The 18331-nt window shown below is 42.3% G+C and overlaps 1 protein-coding gene across 4 annotated transcripts in view; it reads left to right on the forward strand.

Moving 5' to 3' along the window:
• NR3C2 (nuclear receptor subfamily 3 group C member 2) overlaps positions 1-18331 on the forward strand; it is a 301554-nt gene that overhangs the window by 257228 nt on the left and 25995 nt on the right. The window lies entirely within an intron of this gene.

Here is an 18331-nt window from a genome sequence, read left to right on the forward strand (position 1 = left end):
CTTTTCAAATATATATTAAATGATTAATTATTCCATTTTTACCTTGAAACAGCTTATCATGTATTGCACCAGATCGCTGCAAGTATTCACATTTCTTACCAATTCAATGCACATATTAAAACTCCCATTTAAGCCTGTAATGAAATTTCTTCAGAATGTTTTTTATTAACTTCTGAAATGGAGGTTCAGTTTTCACTCTCTTTGGAGACTCAGCCAGTACGTGGGAATTAAAGTATAGCTAAGAGCAGATTTTTATTGTCTCGAGTTGTAGCCCAATGAGAAATGGGTTTTGGGTGACCTTTCAGTGTTCCGTGGTTCTGAACCTTTCCTGGTTCTGCCTCACGGGTTGTTGGTAAAATAGAGAAGGTTTAAGTCTTGGTGTCCCTTTCTGACCCTCCCTGCGAGCGCTCTGACGGGGCTGCCAGTGGGAAGGGGAAGTCAGCCCACACCGTCCTGTCCTCGGGATCAGGTGCTGACTGTGCGATGGCAGCAGCTGTAGAGCCACGTGAGGCGCAGTCAGTCATCTCAGGTCACGTTTCCTGGAGTGCGGTCCATCCCTGGTGGGTGCCCAGCAAGGGCTCACGGTGCTGTCAGAGCCCAGTCGTCCTCAGAGCTCCCCTGCACCCAGCTCTGCCCACAGGACGGTGCCCGGAAGGCCCCTCTGTGTCTAGGGTCCCCCAGCTCCTGGTGGCCTGGCTCCTATGCAGGCTACATGTTCCCAGGCTGTGTCGCATGGTTCAGGGGGGATCTGGGTGTCCTCGTGGGGGGCTAAGCGTGCTTGGAGGTCAAATGTGGCATGCTCTGCACTCCTTCCCGAGGCTGGGCATTGGTATTCCTGAGCCATAGGGGCGACCTCTGTACCTGGACTCTTCCTCCAGCAGAGCCAGGGCCAGGGTCAAGGCCAGTGACAGGAGTTCTGATGAGGGGGCCAGGAGGAGGGATGGAGCCTGGGCCAGCTTTCCCTTCACAGCCCCCAGCCTCTCTTTCCCTCCTCTATTCCCTTTCTGCTTCTTTCCAATAGGATTTCTTACTTCCCCTCGGCTCCCTGGGACCCTGCTCTGTGTTGTTTCTAGTCTCTGGCCTACTCCCTTTCCCTTCCCCTCCCTCCTCCTTCAACTTCCCTCCTCCTTCCTCCCTCTTCCCGCTCTGTCACACACACCTCTTCTCCCATCACTGAGATGCCCCTTGTTGGATTTTTTTTTTACTTCTGGTTTACTATGAGGGGATAAACTTAAAAAGAAAACAAGTCTCCTCCGCACCTTATCTCTGCCTTGGACCCATGAAAACCCAGGCCTGGTACCAGCAGCGGGCGGGCCCGGGTCTGCAGCAGGAAGTGTGAGCATTGTGCTTGTTGGACGGGAGGAGCGGCTCCCCCAAAGGCCGCCTGTGCAGACCGACCCTCCGTGGCTCCCACTGCCGCCCGCTGCTCTGCCTGGCCGCGCGGATGGTTGAGTGTGAGAGTCCGGAATAAACAGAAGCAGTGTCACTAGCAGTAAATGGCCCGTTCTTACCTGCAAAGGACAGAAGCATTGCAGAGTGGAATTCTCTTACACGGAGGTGGGGTGCAGAGGACACCTGTCACCTGAAGGGGGCTTCAGGGGGCCTGTCTGATAGGCTACAAACTAGAAACAGTCATTCGCTCAGTGTGTATGGGGGCAGAGGAGAGGTAGGTAGAGTCCCCCCAAAACAAGAGCTTTTTTCTTTTTAAAAATTTTTCAATTGTAATTGACATTCAATATTATGTTAGTTTCAGGTGTACAGCATAGCGGTTAGACATTTACATAGCATACGAAGTGATTCCCCCAATAAGTCTAGTACCCACCTGACATCACACACAGTTATTACAGTGTTGTTATTGCCTCCAGTCCCTATGCTGTCCTTTACATCCCCATGACTGTTTTGTAATCCCCTTTTTTCCCCAATAGTATTTTATTCTTTAATGAACCCAGCATAACGGTAAGAAGTAGAGTTGTAGTAAGAAGATACTTCCAGACGTTTCCAGCAGAGGAATTGAGGGCAGGGAAATTCACCATGAATTGGACACACTTTAAGGAACGGTCCTGAAATGAGCATGGACTATCCTTACTGGGGAAGATAACCTGAGGAGAGTAGGGTTAGTTTAACACTACACTGAGTGGCCAGATTGTTATGATCTCTGAACGCATAATAATCTGGCTACTCAGTGTATATCCTATATAATAAAAGGTTAATATGCAAATTGTCCCCTCAACCAGGAGTTAGACCAGCAGGCAGGCCAGCCAACCGCCCATGTCCCCTTCCCCTGGCCAGGCTGGCCGGACCCCACCCATGCACAAATTCATGCACCGGGCCTCTAAAACACACACACACACACACACACACACACACACACACACACACACACACACTGAGTGGCCAGATTATTATGCATTCAGAGATCATAATAATCTGGCCACTCAGTGTAGAACCACTCTCTAACTCATTTGCTGACCCACTTTCTTTTTTGCCAACCCCTGCCTCTCATGCAGGAACACTCGGGGGAGATGGAGACACATGTTATTCGTTCAGTTGTTCGTTCAGCTAACTTCAGAATACTAAGCACTGGTCCAGGCACTGGGAATACAACAGTGACCACACTGTGGAGCTCACACCCCAGGGAGGGTGGGTGGCCCGGACAGTGGGAAAGTGAAGGCAACTGAAGAAATGCACAGGCTGTGTCCCCTGTCCCCAAGGACGACGGCTTTAGGCAGCACGCCTTCATCCTGTGATGGTTGTGTATTCCTGCAGGAAAGTGGTATTTAACATGGAAAGGTGGGGTGTGGACGTATCCTCTCAGAGGGCGAGCACGGGCCCTGGGCTAGCCACACCAGCCTCCTGGTGCTCTAAGCATCCAAGCTCATTCTTGGCTCAGCTCTGACATTCGGTGTCTGCTCTGTGCAGGAAGATGGTTTTTCTCACCATCTTGTCTCAGCCCCAGATATTCCGTATCCATACAGCTTTTGCCTAACCACAGACCTAGAGCAGGCCCCTCTGCCCGGTTCCTCCCCATGGTATCAAGTGCTTATTTTCTTTGTAGTCGGTCTTTTGCCCCACGCCTGTAATGCCCACTGGGGGCAGGGGCAGGGGCAGAACCTGGCCTGTCTGGCTCACCTTTGCATCACCAACATCTAGGATACTAACTGACATTAGTAAGTGCTTGATGAACTAATTAATTTCAAAATGCTGTTTTCAACATTATTTCCTGCTGCTCTCTGCATAAACTCTGTGCCGGACAAATTAGCATTTTTCTTCCCTGGTCCTGTCCTCCCCTACTGTGGATTCTCTCCTCACACTTCCTTTGCCTCTCAAAGGATGCTGATTCTCCATTCAAAGTCAGGAGGGACTTTTCCTCCCAAACTTTTTTTTAATATCAGTTGTTTGGTGCTTTGTGTGTTTTGTGTACATTTCACTCTAGATAGACCATAAACTCTAAGAGCACAGAAAGTATGCATTTAAATTTTTTCAGAATAGCCAGCAAACGCTTTCTATGTAATTGGCACTCAGAGACTACTTTTGGTTTGTTAATGAGTACTTTTCCTAGCATGAGGGTCAGAAGCAAAGTCCCTGGTGTGGGTTTACCCTACAATGTTTTTAGGGCTTAGCATGTGAACTTAATGAAAAGGATTCATTCTTTGTGGAGGTTTTTTTTCAAGTTTCACTTCAGGAAAGCTGCTGTATGGTAATATTTCTTGCATTGTAGTGTACTTGAGAAATATCCTAAGTATTTAATGAAGCTAGTTAATTGCCAGTAGAGTATGAAATTAAAGCAAAGCAAATAGGAAGGAGCAGTCTAAACTATATATAATTATATTGGAATCACAAGGGAGCTATTTTTCATTTTGTTTTGTTGTTTTTTTAATATATTTTATTGATTTTTTAAAGAGAGGAAGGGAGAGGGATAGAGAGTTAGAAACATCGATGAGAGAGAAACATTGATCAGCTGCCTCCTGCACACCTCCTACTGGGGATGTGCCTGCAACCAAGGTACATGCTCTTGACCGGAATCGAACCTGGGACCTTTCAGTCCGCAGGCTGACGCTCTATCCACTGAGCCAAACTGGTTAGGGCTATTTTTCATTTAGATCATATATTATCTTTAAAGGCTTAGGGTGGCTAATATTAGCATATTTTTAATTTCAGTTAGCATGCTCAAGAACTTTGGTCTCCAGCTAAAAATACTCTTCTCTTCAATACAAGATAAAACCACAGGAGTGAATTTCTTTATTGAAAAATTGATAGAGAAAATTTAATTTTGGTGCAGTGGTTGTGTTGCCCAAGTGGGCAGGTGAGGAATGGATTGATTGATTAATTACAGGACCAAGGAGGCTCCAGCTTCCCCCATTGACACTTGTCACAAGACAGAAGGACGGAGGCGTGGATGGTGCCCTCCGGATTGAAGCAGGGGAACACGCTCGCCTGTGTCTTGATGTATAAAGTGTGTTCTGAACCGGTGTCTTTAGACACTTGTAGAACCAGAACCGAGCCACATGCTTTTCCATTTCCATTGTATCACAGCAGAATGATGATTTGGGTTTTATACCCCTCACTTCCAACCATGAACCCTAAGCTACTTTAATAGGAGTGTGTGTTTGGGGGGCTCTGAAGAGGTCATTTAATTTTGGGGGGTTCTCGGATTGATACTTTCCTGAAAGCAACAGTGGAAAAGGGCAGGAACCAAACTAAAAGGATGCCCTATTGGGAGACGCTCCACTTCCTTGTTTACAAGCTCACTCTGTGTCTGGTTCCTTCGCGCTGCAGTTGGAGTGTTGCCCCAGCCAATGTACAAATTTACCTTATGGCAACCTCCGTCTGTCTTCCCACATCTGTGCCCCCCTTCACATCGACAGTGCCTCAATAGAATCCATGCAATTGGTGGCTTATAAACTCCAAATTCCCTTTTGGTGCAGGTATGATATCCCTCTCTGTCTTAGTCATCTCAGGCCACCGTAACAGAACACCACAGGTGAGGGGCCGGCACGGGCGGTTCTGGTGAGGGCCTCTTCCCAGCCTGCAGACAGTGCCTCCTCGGTGTGCTCAGGGGCAGAGAGGAAAGGCTGTGGGTCTCTTCTCCTCCTCCTAACACACTAATCCCATCATGGGCTCCACCCCCACCAGGCGACCTCCCAGAGACTTCACCTCCTGATACCATCACAGTGAGAGTTGGGGTTTTGACATATAGATTTGGGGGGGATGCATACATTCAGTTCATACTGTTCTCCATTTACATGATCCTAGAGTTGAAGACTAGTTGATAGTCAAGTGGTTTGGCGGGGGGGGGGCGGATTTGAGTGATGCGAGCTGATGCGGAAAGCTTGGGAAAGGTGCCGTGCTCTGCGCCGTCTCCAATACGTTCTCCTACTTACTCCTCCCAGCTCTGTGAGGCAGGAATTTATTATTCCTCTTTTAAACATGAGGAGACAGTGGCTCCAAGTTTTGAACCCAGATGTCGCTCAGTCTAAGACTCAGAATTTTTCAACAACATCAAGGCTCGTACATGGACTGTGGGACTTGGTTTTCAGACAATCACACTCAGAGTGGACCTTGGAGCCATTGGTGAGTTTCATTAAGTTAGACCCTTCACTGACCAATCCTACATCATCTTTCATCTGTGAGAGTTATTCTTTAAAATGGTGACCGTGTGTCCAATGTGTAAAGAGCACAATTGGGAAGTAAAACGTTGTTAGAAAAATGGAAACTTTGGTTCAAAGTTTGAATTATTTCTCTAAATTTGTTTTCCTTCCTTTCCTATATGACAATATTTAAGAGCTTAATTGTTGAAGACCTAGGGCTCAGTTCCTAACTTTGCTGCTCACGAGCTTGATGTTGTCAAGTCAGTGAGTGAGAGTCACTAAGCCTTCATTTTCCTTGTTTAGAATGAGGGTCATATCAGCGGTTTTGTTCTCAAGACCTCTCTGTGCTCTTAAAATCATTGAGGACCCCGAAGAGTTTTTGTTTATATGTTATTGGTATTTATTTATATCAGAAATTAAAACAGAATTTTTAAAATACTGATTCCTTGATTTGTTTTAAAATAACAGTAATCATCTCTTTCTTGTCGAGTGAGGCGATATCATCAGACATTGCATTTATTGATTTAAAGTGTTACCTCCCATTGTTTTAGCATTGAAATTAAGTGTTAAGGCTTTTTATACGCTTTTCCAAGAGGAAGAAAAGTGACAACCCAAAGTTTCTCTTGTACTTCAATATGACCTTTCGTTCCCTTTCTCCCTTCCACTCTCCCTTCCTCTCTTCTCTCTCCCTTTCTCTCTCTCCCTCCCTCCCTTTCTCCCTTCCACTCTCCCTTCCCGTCTTCTCTCTCCCTTTCCCTCCCTCCCTCCCTCCCTCCCTCCCTCCCTCCCTCCCTCCCTCCCAGAGCCAGTGTCTGGCCAGGGACTGGGGGTCCTGTCTGCTCAAGCAATCTCAGGGATCTAACACTTTTGAACTGTTGGCCTTAACACATTGCTTCTGGGTGATGGACACAAAACCCCAAAGACTCATTTACTTGTTAAAGAGAGACTACATGGCCAGTGCCATCTGCTTACAGGAAGTTCAGAAGTTCACAGAATGAAAAGTAGACGTTTACAAAATGTCAGCCGTACCCCTTGCTGCCGTGACTAGTAACCTTGTACAGCGGGTGGAGAAAAGAAGGGTGCTCAGGCTACCCTTTGAATACGCATTGTGCTCATGTCATTTCATGTGCGTGTGTAGTGTGTTTCTGTGCTGACGCTTTACGGGAAACAGGTGTCACTGCTGGTGGAGTGGCCTGGTGGTGTGGTACTCATTCCACGCAGTCATGAATGATGTAGATGTTCAGAATGTCCTGAACAAAATCTGCTCTGTGACAGATGTTCAGAATCAGTAATAAGAAAGGACACGTGGCCAATCTCTAATAAATTAATCGAGTTGAACATCGTAATTTTTTTAAGGCAGATGATTTATCAGCTTTCAGAATGATTCAAACAAAAGAAAGTACCTTTCACCCAGAGTATGGTGCCCCAAGATGTTTTCTAGGACCCCAGTTGATTAATGAACAGCATCTGCGATAACAGTCTCTAGAGGTTTAACTATTTCTTCTTCTGAAGCAAGACTTTCAAGGTAGAAGAAGGAATCTGTTCTCTTGCAAAGTGAGCACATTTGCTGTGCACCTTGCACATCCCCACCCCGGCACATTCACCCCCTGCTCCAGTCACCTCCGCGGGTGTGAGCCGTTGCTATGGAAGCACAGCTGCACCTTCATCAGAGTGAACGTCCTTCTTTATGCCTATGCCAGGCTATGACTGCTAGAACAACGTCACTTTTGCATCAGGAGGAGTCTGACTCCACAAGGTGCAGCCGATACCAGTCTTGTATGGCACTAGGGAGAAGTGATTTGCTCTCACCCTTCACCCAAACAAGAGTCTATCAACACGTCTAATTTCAGCAGTTACCTTTCTTCACATTCTTGAAACTCACTAGTTATCAGGCAGGAATCTTACCTTTTATGGCTCCTTTTTACAAGTGAGGAAACGGTGGTCGTTTGTTAAAATTAAGCAATGTCTTTAAGTATATATCCCAAATGTCCCTATTTAAAGCCACCGAAGGTTTTCTGTCTTCTACCCCTGTAGTCTGCATACCGTGAAATTTCCAAAACTTAGTATTTAAGTCTACAGTCTACAAAAATGAGGCGTGAAGATATTTTAAAAAATCCATCTTCTTTTGTCTCCTTTCTATGTGCAGGGCAATTTTGGCCATAAGTCTTAACAGTCGTTAAGTGCTTGTACGCTGTTGGGTGTTTTGACTGCAGCTGGACAGTGAAGAGTACAGGCTCTGAGGCCATACTCAAAAGTCACTTTATCGAGTTAAGAACTACACCCGCTCGTCTGTCAAGGACTCATACAAACTTCCTCACCGAAGCCCAGAATCAAAACATGAGGTTCGCTAGGTCTTAGCACGTCCAGGGAACAAACAGGCCCGCCTCTGAGCCCGGGTAGAAGGGCTGCTGGTGCAGGGCCCTCCAGCAGGAACGGGGTGCAGTGGTGTTCACGTATCTCCCTTTGCCAGAGACCCCCCCCACTATCGGAGGAGATAGACAGTGAGCTAATATTCTTTTTTAAATTTTCTGCAGGTTGCTGTGTTTCTTACCTTATCCCAGAGTGAGATATTTCATCACATATCTTAGGGATAGGTGTTCCTTGCATGATAGCATAGGTGAGTCATGAAAGTGTATTTAGAAGTCAGTTTTTTAATGAATCACATTGTCATTAGTCTGTGAAAGTCACAATTCAGTGACTGCTAGGATTGACCCTTTAGGAAGGCCAGCACATCCTTGTATTGTGATTCACCAGAGAGACCCTCTCTCTCAAATCGGAGTTTCCCAGTGGGTCCTGGCTGCCTGTTTTCTTTCCTCTACCAAAAACATGCATCCTTGTGCCCAAAAGAAACTGTGCTAAGCATGTAAGTATTTAAAAATCTAAGGTACAAAGCAATGTTTTACCAAAAACTTTATGGTAAAAAAATGTATTTCCTGAGTTCTACGGCTATCCTTAGTCAGATATGGTTGCCATGTAACCAGGCCCCTTCTAGATTTTTAGATCGTCAGGTGTTATTTTGATCTGTGTAACATCCATTAAAGCCAGTGGAAATTGTGATGCTTTAGTCCAAGGGCGGTTCTATGAAAACATGTCCCTTCTGGAACATCAATTAAGGTGACAAACAAAACCCTGAATTGGCTGTTAACTATGACTAGGCTTGGCCATGTAAAATGGATGAGAATAGATGGGTGTCATGGAGACCATGGGACACCACTCTCTCTGGCACAGGAGTCCAGTGAAGCGGTGACCACAAACAACATTCGCCACTGATGCGGAGATCGAAGCTGCTGAGTTCTGCCGGGGCTGAAAATAAATGACGTAAATACTATAAAAATGAACAGACATCAGCCACAACTAGGAAAACGGTCCTCCTACGGAGATATCTTGTTTGTTGAGGATAAATCTAGTAAGAATATGAAAAAATTAAAAACCGTAAACTGGAATAATTTGAATGCTCAAATTGAGGTCATTTTTATTCTAATTAAGGTTTTGGGGGGGAAAAACCTGTTTCTGCATCTGTTTTTTAGGAAAATAATAAGCCTGAGACAGGGACCATCTGTTACACTGACCATATCACAAGATGTTAGATTTACTCAGACATAACGATGTGGTTTGCAGTATCAGATGTGAGGAAGGGCTGGTCTTTCAGACCTGCTGTGATTATGTGTGTGCACCACACCACTCACCTATTTAACTCTCATTGGCACTATCGCTGCATACACTCTAGCAGTCACACACACACACACACACACACACACACACACACACACACCTAGGGACAATTTGTGGAAGTAATAGCATATTAGCAAACCTGTTCATAAAGAGGCCTCTTGAGATTGCAGGGACTTCAAGAGTGAGCATCGCTGTGTGTTGGTTATATCTATATTTGAAGAGCAACTCAGAGTCTGTGCAGTCCCTGAATTTGCCTGTTCTCAGTAGCAACCAGGTATTTATTAAGCACTCACATAATTTTGGACCTGTGCATCATAAAAAAATCAATCATAGAGAGATATGCACCTTATTATCTGGAAGGACACAGCCCTTCCAAGGGACGAGAGCTGCCTATTGTTTAATCCAAGGGCTAAAGTGAAGCACTGCACAGGTTTATTTTTGTAGTTCCTACTAAATAAAGTGATGTCTTACACACCTAAGACAAAAGGTGTTTGGTACAATACTGCTGAAGGATCTTCAGTTCAAAGATGTCATTGTTCCATCATGCATGTCCGGAAGTGAATGTCAGGACCCTCTGTGCTCTGGCATCATCTCTAAACTCAGCCAGTGTGAGATGGTGGCATCTGGGAAATGCGAATTCCCTGAAAGAGAAAGGAGTGATAGAGAGAGTTCTGTTTCTCCTTCCCCCTTCGGGTACCAAAACCAACAGACAGGCCTTTGGGGCACTGTTTCCGACTAAGTTTTTGGAATTATGGTTCATTAAAGGATTTTTACTCTTCCTGTTTTCGAAAAGCATTTAGCACCACTTGCCATAAAAGCATGGATACAGCAAGTCTAAATATCCATCAAGACACAAAAAGGCGAAAAAGACAAGCCATCCAAATAGAGGGTAAAAGAGATACTCTGTATATTATAGAAGAAGGAGAATGAAAAGCCTGGGCCCTAAGAGAAGTTATGTAATTAAACACAAATCTTAGTTTTTTAATCTCTATCAAACGAAGTATAGTAGGTAGGATCATGGGTTGCAGAATTTTTTTTTTTTAATTTAAAAAATTTAATTGTACTTAAAATATCAATAAAATTTACCCTCTTAACCATTTTAACTATACAGTCCTATAATGTTAAGTACATCCACATTGTTCATACACAAGTCCCCTCCACCCCCTCTTCCCAGCCCCCAGCAACCAGCATTCTACTTTGTTTCTCTGAGTTTGACTACTCTAGGTACCTCATGTGAGTGGTATCATACAGTATTTTTCTTTTTGCAACTGGCTTATTTCACTTAGCAGCATGTCATGAAGGGTTATATGTAGCATGTATCAGAATAGCTGTTAAATAATATCCCATTGAAGGCTCTTAGCACATTTTGTTTCTCCATTTATTTGTTGATGGATACTTGCGTTGCTTTTACCTTTTGGACGTTGTGAGTAGTGCTGTTGTGACATGAGTGTAAACGTCTTAGAGACCAGTCCTAGAGATCCTTTACTTAGAAGTCAGCTTGCATTCTTCCTGCCTAGGCCCACAGCTTGAGGAGTTCCGGGAGGCGGTCAGGCTAGCCTGGATGCTTTGTGGGCTTATCAGATATAGTATCTACGTATCAGTATCTGCCTATCAGAGTAGAAGATGATGTGGTTCCAGGATTGCATATAGTCTGGGGCAGTAATTTCCCAATCAGCTGCCTCCACATGGTCCTCCAGATAACTAGAGGACTAACCTTTTCAAATGTCCTTTTTGCTCGTGTCTTGCTAATCTAGTACTTGAACACTAACATACTAAAGAGTGTTCCTGCAGACAGCTGTTGGCCAGTAGGTCCACAAGGCTGTTCTCCTAATGTGAAACCTGGCAACACTGCTAACATGGAATGATGGCACATACAAAAGTTGTTCAGATTGTTTAACTACTAAGTTAAAGAACGGCAACTAGCATGCAAATCATTTAAACTGTGACTGTCCTTCCCACTCTGATTTTAATGGGGGCTTTTTTCTAATTCCCTATCTTATGTGAATAAACTCCATTTCCAACTCTACATTCCTTCAAAAGTGAGGGCGGGGGGAATGTTTTCTAACTCTTCAATTATTCACTTTGGTCCCAAATGAATAGGGTTTGGAGACATGAGATTATTTTAAAACTTTTTAAATGATCATATGATTGTAGTTTAGTGTAATGGATGTTCTAAGAGAGGACAGGATGAAGTTATAGCTATGAATAAAATTGGTGTCCTAATTGGAGAAAATGATAAGTTTACAAAACTACGGAAACATTTCTTTTTCTGATGGGTTTCTCTAAAAAATATTTTTAGAACTATTTTTCTCCAAGGTTTTAACCAAGGTCTTTGGAATGGGACTGCAGACTGAAGGGTCCCGGGTTGTATTTATTTACTTATTTATCCAAAAGCAGAGGTTATTCTGATCCTGCAAATGAAATGATGTTTAGAAATGGATGATGTGCCCACGGTTCACAGTTATTCAGGTCTGATGTTCACTTTGATGTAGGGATATTTCCTAACTCAGTAATCTCCTACAGCCTTTATATTAGTCCACTGTCCAAGGGTGACGTTTGCATTTACTTTAATCTTTTAGAAGCATTATACAAAATTCATCTCTTTCCCAAAGTAATCCATATTTTTTTCATATTACTCTACTCGAAATGAGGTAAGATTATTAAATGAATAAAAGCATGTAGCAAAAAGATTTCTGTGAGCTAATATTGCAAAATTAATATCAGTATCATGCCAAAAAGATTGTCCTTGATTCAACTTCTTTGGATGTACATTTCTGTGCATTTAATCTAATTATACAGAAATGATGTGATGCAAAATGTGTTTTTGAGATGGCCTATTTTCTTGAAATTTCAAGCTATATTGAGTACACAGTACCCTTCATTTAGAGAACTCAATTTCATGCCGTTCAAACAGCAATGGAATTTGAAAACACAAAATTTTACCACATAATGGGGACCAAAGGATAAACAATTGAGTGGATATAACAACAAAACATACGCGGTGGCAATATCTTTATAAAGAGAGACTGTGGAGAAAAGAGCTCAAACTGTTGTGCTGGTGGCATGGAGAGAAGAAAAGGTATAAGGTTTTAATTCTTTCATTGTGGACATACAATATGAGTGTCAGGTATACAACAAAGTGATTCAGCATTCATATGTCTTACGATGTGATCACCACAATAAGTGTAGTAACCATCTGTCACCCTCCATAGTTATTATGATATTATTTACTACGTTCCCTGTGCTGTTCATGGCCTCCCCATGACTTATTTTATAACTGAAGTTTGTACTTCTTAATTCTCTCCCCCTTTCTTCCTGTTTCTTCACCCCTCTGGGGGCCACTACTTTGTTCTTGTATGATTTCACTTATATGTGCAATCTAAAAAAAAAACAAAACGAACCAACAAAATGAGACAGAAACAAACTCACAGATACAAAACCTGGGTTTGGATCCTGGCTGCATCATGGACTTAAATTTTCTTATCGTGACCTTGATGATAACCTTCACAAGGCATTGTGAAAATTAGCAAGAAGAAAGTGAGATTTAGTGTGTGGTAGGCGTTCCTGAGGGGCAGCGCTGGAGGCCACGGGAGTTCCTTGGATACTTCCTCAAGACACGGAGATGCTGTTCACACTGAAGCGGCAGAGCATGCATTCTTCAGGTGTGCTGTCACATTAGCATTCACATCTGCCTTCAGGGAGCATCTGAGGCCTCTCTTTAATTAGCCTTTCATCTACGTGTGATGTTTAGTTACCACATCTGATTACAGAAACAGGGACACAGAGGGGTTTAATTCTCATGCTCTCCACTAAGCCAGTCCCTCCCGCCTTCCCAAAAATCAGCATTCTCTCTGGTTCTCTCAATCCCCCATCCCGCACATGGAAATATTAACAACAATAATAACACAATATTATTTTCCTGGAAAGTCATTTTAAGAATTTGATTCTACCCCAGCTGGTTTGGCTCAGTGGATAGAGCGTCGGCCTGCAGACTGAAGGGTCCCAGGTTTGATTCCAGGTTGCGGGCTCATCCCCACTAGGGGGCATGCAGGAGGCAGTCAATCAGTGATTCTCGCTCATCATTGATGTTTCTATCTCTCTCTCCCTTCTTCTCTGAAATCAATAAAAATATATTTTTTAAAAGAATTTGATTCTTTCTTGGTTTATTTTATCAAAATGATCATTGGTTGAATTTCAAGAAGCATTTTATTCTATCCATTATATATATATATATATTAAATAGCTAACATATCTACAGTACTCTGTAATTTAAGAACCTCTATACGTGGGTTCCTACATCCCTGCAAAGGTGGTTTTACTGTTAGTATCCCTGTGTTACACAGGACAGCATGGGTTCAGGAGCCACACAATCACAGGCTCACAGCACAGCACGCGGAAGGGCTTCTGGGTTGCACATCTCTGGGGCCTATTGTGCTGTTCTGTCTCCAGCACAGGTGGCTGAAGGGATCAAAGGCACCTGAGTGCACTTTGAAATGCGTGGTGTCAGTACACGTTGCATTATATTCCATGACATCCTGATTCACAATCTGCCTCCCCCCATTTTACAACCTAAATCTCTTCCTTTTTTGAGAACTTCACAGATTCCACATCTACCCTATTAGCCATTTAACCTTTCTGTAAATTTTCAGGATTATCTTTGTCTAATCATCATCATCATATGCAAATTTGTGTCTTCAATTCTTTTTGTTATCTTCACTTGTTCTCTCTCCTTTTCCTTTCCTTCTCTCTCTCATCCGTTCATGCAATATTGATCGAACAAAGATTTTACTTACGGCGCTTGTCCATCATCTTCTCTTTGGCATTCAAAAAGGTTAGCCAGACCTGGAGCTTGCCTTTAAGAAGCTTGCAGTTCGCAATCAGAATGGTGGAACTGAACTGAGCCTTTTTTTTCCCTAAACACATAGATATTCTGCCCTTTTTAAAAAATAAAAATAAAAAAAAGCCTTAAATATATAGCCAAGCTCAAAAGAAAGAAAAAAAAAAAGCAAGAATAGGGAATTCAGAGCCAGAGTGGTTTAACTTGGAGCTAAAGCTACAGTTGGCCCACAAACTACTGGATGTGATAAATGCCTTCGGGTGGGTATTAGAACACCAACTGGAACAGCAGACAAGAACTAGAACTCCAGCAGGGCTGGGGCCTGAAATAGAGCCCCTGCATAGAGCCAAGGCTCTGTAAAGATTTTCTGTCTCCTAACAAGGAAGGAAAAACTCAACAAGCCAGCCAGCCAGCAGCCCAGGGACATGGCAAGGAAGCTGAAAGAAATAAGAAACACAAGCCTGCACCACATCAAGTGTGGGGTCTAAATTTAAACTACACAAGTATCGCAAGAAAGCATTCAAGCCGAGAAATTAGCATAAAAACTGGTCCAGAACAAGTAAAAGGCCTATACCCTGACAGTTACAAATGCTAAAACTTCCTACAGAGTCCCTCCCACAGACAGTGCCCCTGGGATACACCCAGAAGACAAATATATGCCAAAACAATACATGGTAGAGCTGCATATTAGCATCCAAAAAAAAAACTGAACAACAAAAAAATCAGAGAAACTATAAAATAAATGCATTAAATGTATTTAGAATTACAATAGGTAAAGATATAACTTAGAGAAAGGAGATATAATCACTATCAAGTAAGTATATTATGCAACATAAATGTTTGAGAAAGAACTAAATATAGCATTTCTAGGCACCTAGACATGAAAAATATTACCATTATAATTAAAACACTGTAGAAATTAAATGAGACACGGAAAAAGAAGAAAATATTTGTTAGGAACTAGATCTGAGAAAATCACCTAAAATGCCAGCGCAATGATAAGAAGATAATAATATGAAAGGGAAGTTACTGTGGAAGACAAAATGAGAAGGTCCAACACACTGCTAATAGGAGTTCAACAAGAAAAAATAGCACGAATGGGATGGGGATGATACTTAAAGAAACGATGGTTAAGAACTTTTCAGAACTGAAGAAATACCTGCATTCTCCAAATCAAATGCAGATATTGAACCCCAACAGAAGAAATAAGAATCAGTCTGCACCTCAGTACATGAAACTGCAAACATCAAATTAACACAGGAAAATTTTTTTAAGCTACCAAAGAGAAAAATGCAGGTCACCTACAAAAGAATGATGATTAGACTAAGAAGAAATTTCCCAGGGGCAGCACTGAAGGCCCAGGTGTAGTGGAATGCCGTCTTCACAGTACTGAGCTTCCTTACCTGTCAAGTTAGAAATCTGGAACTTTTAAACTATCATTCAAGAATGAAGGTGATATAAAGAAAATTTTCACACAACTTACTAGTAAGATTGAATGATAAACATTCAACGACTGAAAGAATTCCCCCCCAAAAATGGTCTTCAGAATAGAAATTGAACCCAGAAGTAAGGAGGGAAATGCCGGAAACAGTGGTGGCTAAAGAAACACAGTGGTAACTCTAAACAGACATGGGGTGTGGATGTGTAGGAGAGACAAAATTCAGGGCCGATTTGAAAACAAGCAGGAATTTAAATACTAAAGAGCAGTAACATGGGGGATGGGAAGCAGTAGACCAAAGATAAAGTATACTACATTTCTGTTGCTAATGGGAAGGCTACTGATTAGCTTTGGATGTCTAAGTATGCAAGTTCGTAACTTAATTATTTAAAGAGTAAAAATAAAATGTATACCTTCTACACCCAGTCCAGGAGCAAAGAGGGGGATTTTAAAAAACAACAAACTGCATCAATCCAATAAAAGGGAGAAAAGCAGAAAGAAAGAAGCAAAGGAGGGGATAACGTTAAAATGGTAGAAAAAAAATCCACATATATCAGTAATCATTATAGATGAAAACAGGTTAAAACTGAGCTGTTCAAATTCAAAGACTTTAAGTTTTTTTTTTTAACTCTAGCCTTTTGCTGTTTTTAAGAGACATATGTGAAATATAATTATATGGGAAGTTTAGAAATAAGGAACTTTTAAAAAAAGGGTTTACCAGGCAAATTCTAAAGACAGAGCAAAAGAGATATGAAAGAAGGGAGGGAATAATGAAGGAATAATATGAATATCACTAAAAATTTTTAAGGCAAAAAATATTTGGACTAAAGATGGTATTAGTGTCCTGGGTGGGTGGCTCAGTTGGTTAGAGCATCATGTCCCATACACCAAAAGGTTGCAGATTCGATTCCCCGTCAGGGCACATACCAATTTTGTGGGTTTAGTCCCCTGTCAGGGTGCGAAAGGAAGGCAGCTGATCAATGTTTCTCTCTCACATCAATGCTTCTCTCTCTCTCTCTCTCTCTCTCTCTCTCTCTCTATATATATATATATATATATATATATATATGAAATCTCCTTGGATGAGGATTAAAAATAAAATAAAGATGTTATTAGTAACAGCAAGAGAAAAAAGCTTACAATAAATTGAGTAAAGATATTAGACAAATCACCAAAGAAAAAAACCACATGGTCAGAAAACATTTGAAAAATATTCATCCTACTGTTGATAATGGAAATGCAAATAGAATCAGCGGTGTGCTCTCCTTTAAACCCCCATCAGATGGCAAAAAAAAAAAAATTAAATTGGATAATGACAAGTATTGGTGGCTCTTGGGATAAAAGGACATTCTCATCTCCTACTGGTTAGAAGGAAAGCGATGTGCAGCTCACCGTCTTCGTTCTGTCCTAGAGGAGTGCTCAGGGATGTTCCTTGAGCATCACTGGTAATAGCAGTGAACACCAAGTGTCCATCCCTAGTGGAATGGATTAGTGAATTGTGATATAGTCACACAAGTGAAACTTGTAGCAGTGAAAATGAGTGAGCTTAAGAGTTAAGTGTGCTAAGATGGATACATCTCAGAATTATAACATTGAATAAAATAAGTGGCAGACGTGCATATCTAGTTTCAAATTTACTAAAACAAAGCAGTACTATGTGCTGTTTATTGATACATACATGTGCAGGAAAATAGACACATCTGAGGGGCAATGATAATCATCCCAAGTGAATGGTTCCCTTGAATGAGGAAGATGAATGGGATCAGGGAGGAAGACACAGCAGACCTGAGCTCTGTCGTGTTCCATTTATAATGATGTGAATCAAATATAGTAAACATATTAGCGTTTATTTGCATTGTTAATTCTGGATTGTAGATGCATAGGCTCCTGCTATTATTGCCTGTGTGCGTGTTTGTGTGAGTGTATGTATTTAAAATATTCCCTTCTTTGAAAATAGCTTCCAGCTTATAATTAGAGAGGAATGACATCATCATATGCAGAGCAGAATGTTCTGTGTTGCATTGTGAGTTCTTTACAAATGGCTTTCAGAGTTGAGATGAGAGAGATTTCTGCCAGTTGAACCCAAGAGTGCTTCCTGGAAGAGGCATCACAGTGTTGCTTTCCCACAGATGCCCTGCTGTCAGTTATTCATAGATTTCTATCACCCACCATGACCTTTTTTGTTCATTTCTTCGGCCTCTGTCAAGTCCTTTCCCATTTTTTTACTGTTTCTCTTTTTCACTAATTATATTCTGCTCAATATAAAGTAGTAGTTACCCAGGGTCTCCCCAAATTACTATGAGCCAATACATCTAAAAACCTATAAGTGATGCCATACTTCTGATGGAAAGAGAACATGCCTTCTGTCATAACATAATGTGGATTTTTATGACAACATTGCCTTTAGTGGAGGAAGAGGATCGGTTGGTTGTTCGAATGAATGGAAACATTTGGCAAACTCCCACATCGCTTTCTCCCTTTACCAGAAAAATTCCAGTCAAAGTTCTCACCTTTTCAAATTGTGTCTAATTTCCCTTTTTAAAGGTGCTTCTTCAAACAGTTAACAAACTTATTTCAAGACCTCTGTGTGTTGTGGGGGGTGGGGCGGAGGGAGGGGGCGGGGTGTCCACGTGGAAACTGGATTTGGCCATCACTATCCTGTGTTCATAGCACCCAGCACAGTCCTTCCGAACAGTGAGTGCTTGGTCTCTGCTGACACGGACCGGAAGCCACATCACAGCGGCTTCTCTGCTGTCCGGACGCCCTCACTCCAACGGTGCACACCACACAATGAAA

Source organism: Cnephaeus nilssonii (genome assembly GCF_951640355.1).
Source record: "Cnephaeus nilssonii genome assembly, chromosome: 5".
NCBI classification, from domain to species: Eukaryota; Metazoa; Chordata; class Mammalia; order Chiroptera; family Vespertilionidae; genus Cnephaeus; species Cnephaeus nilssonii.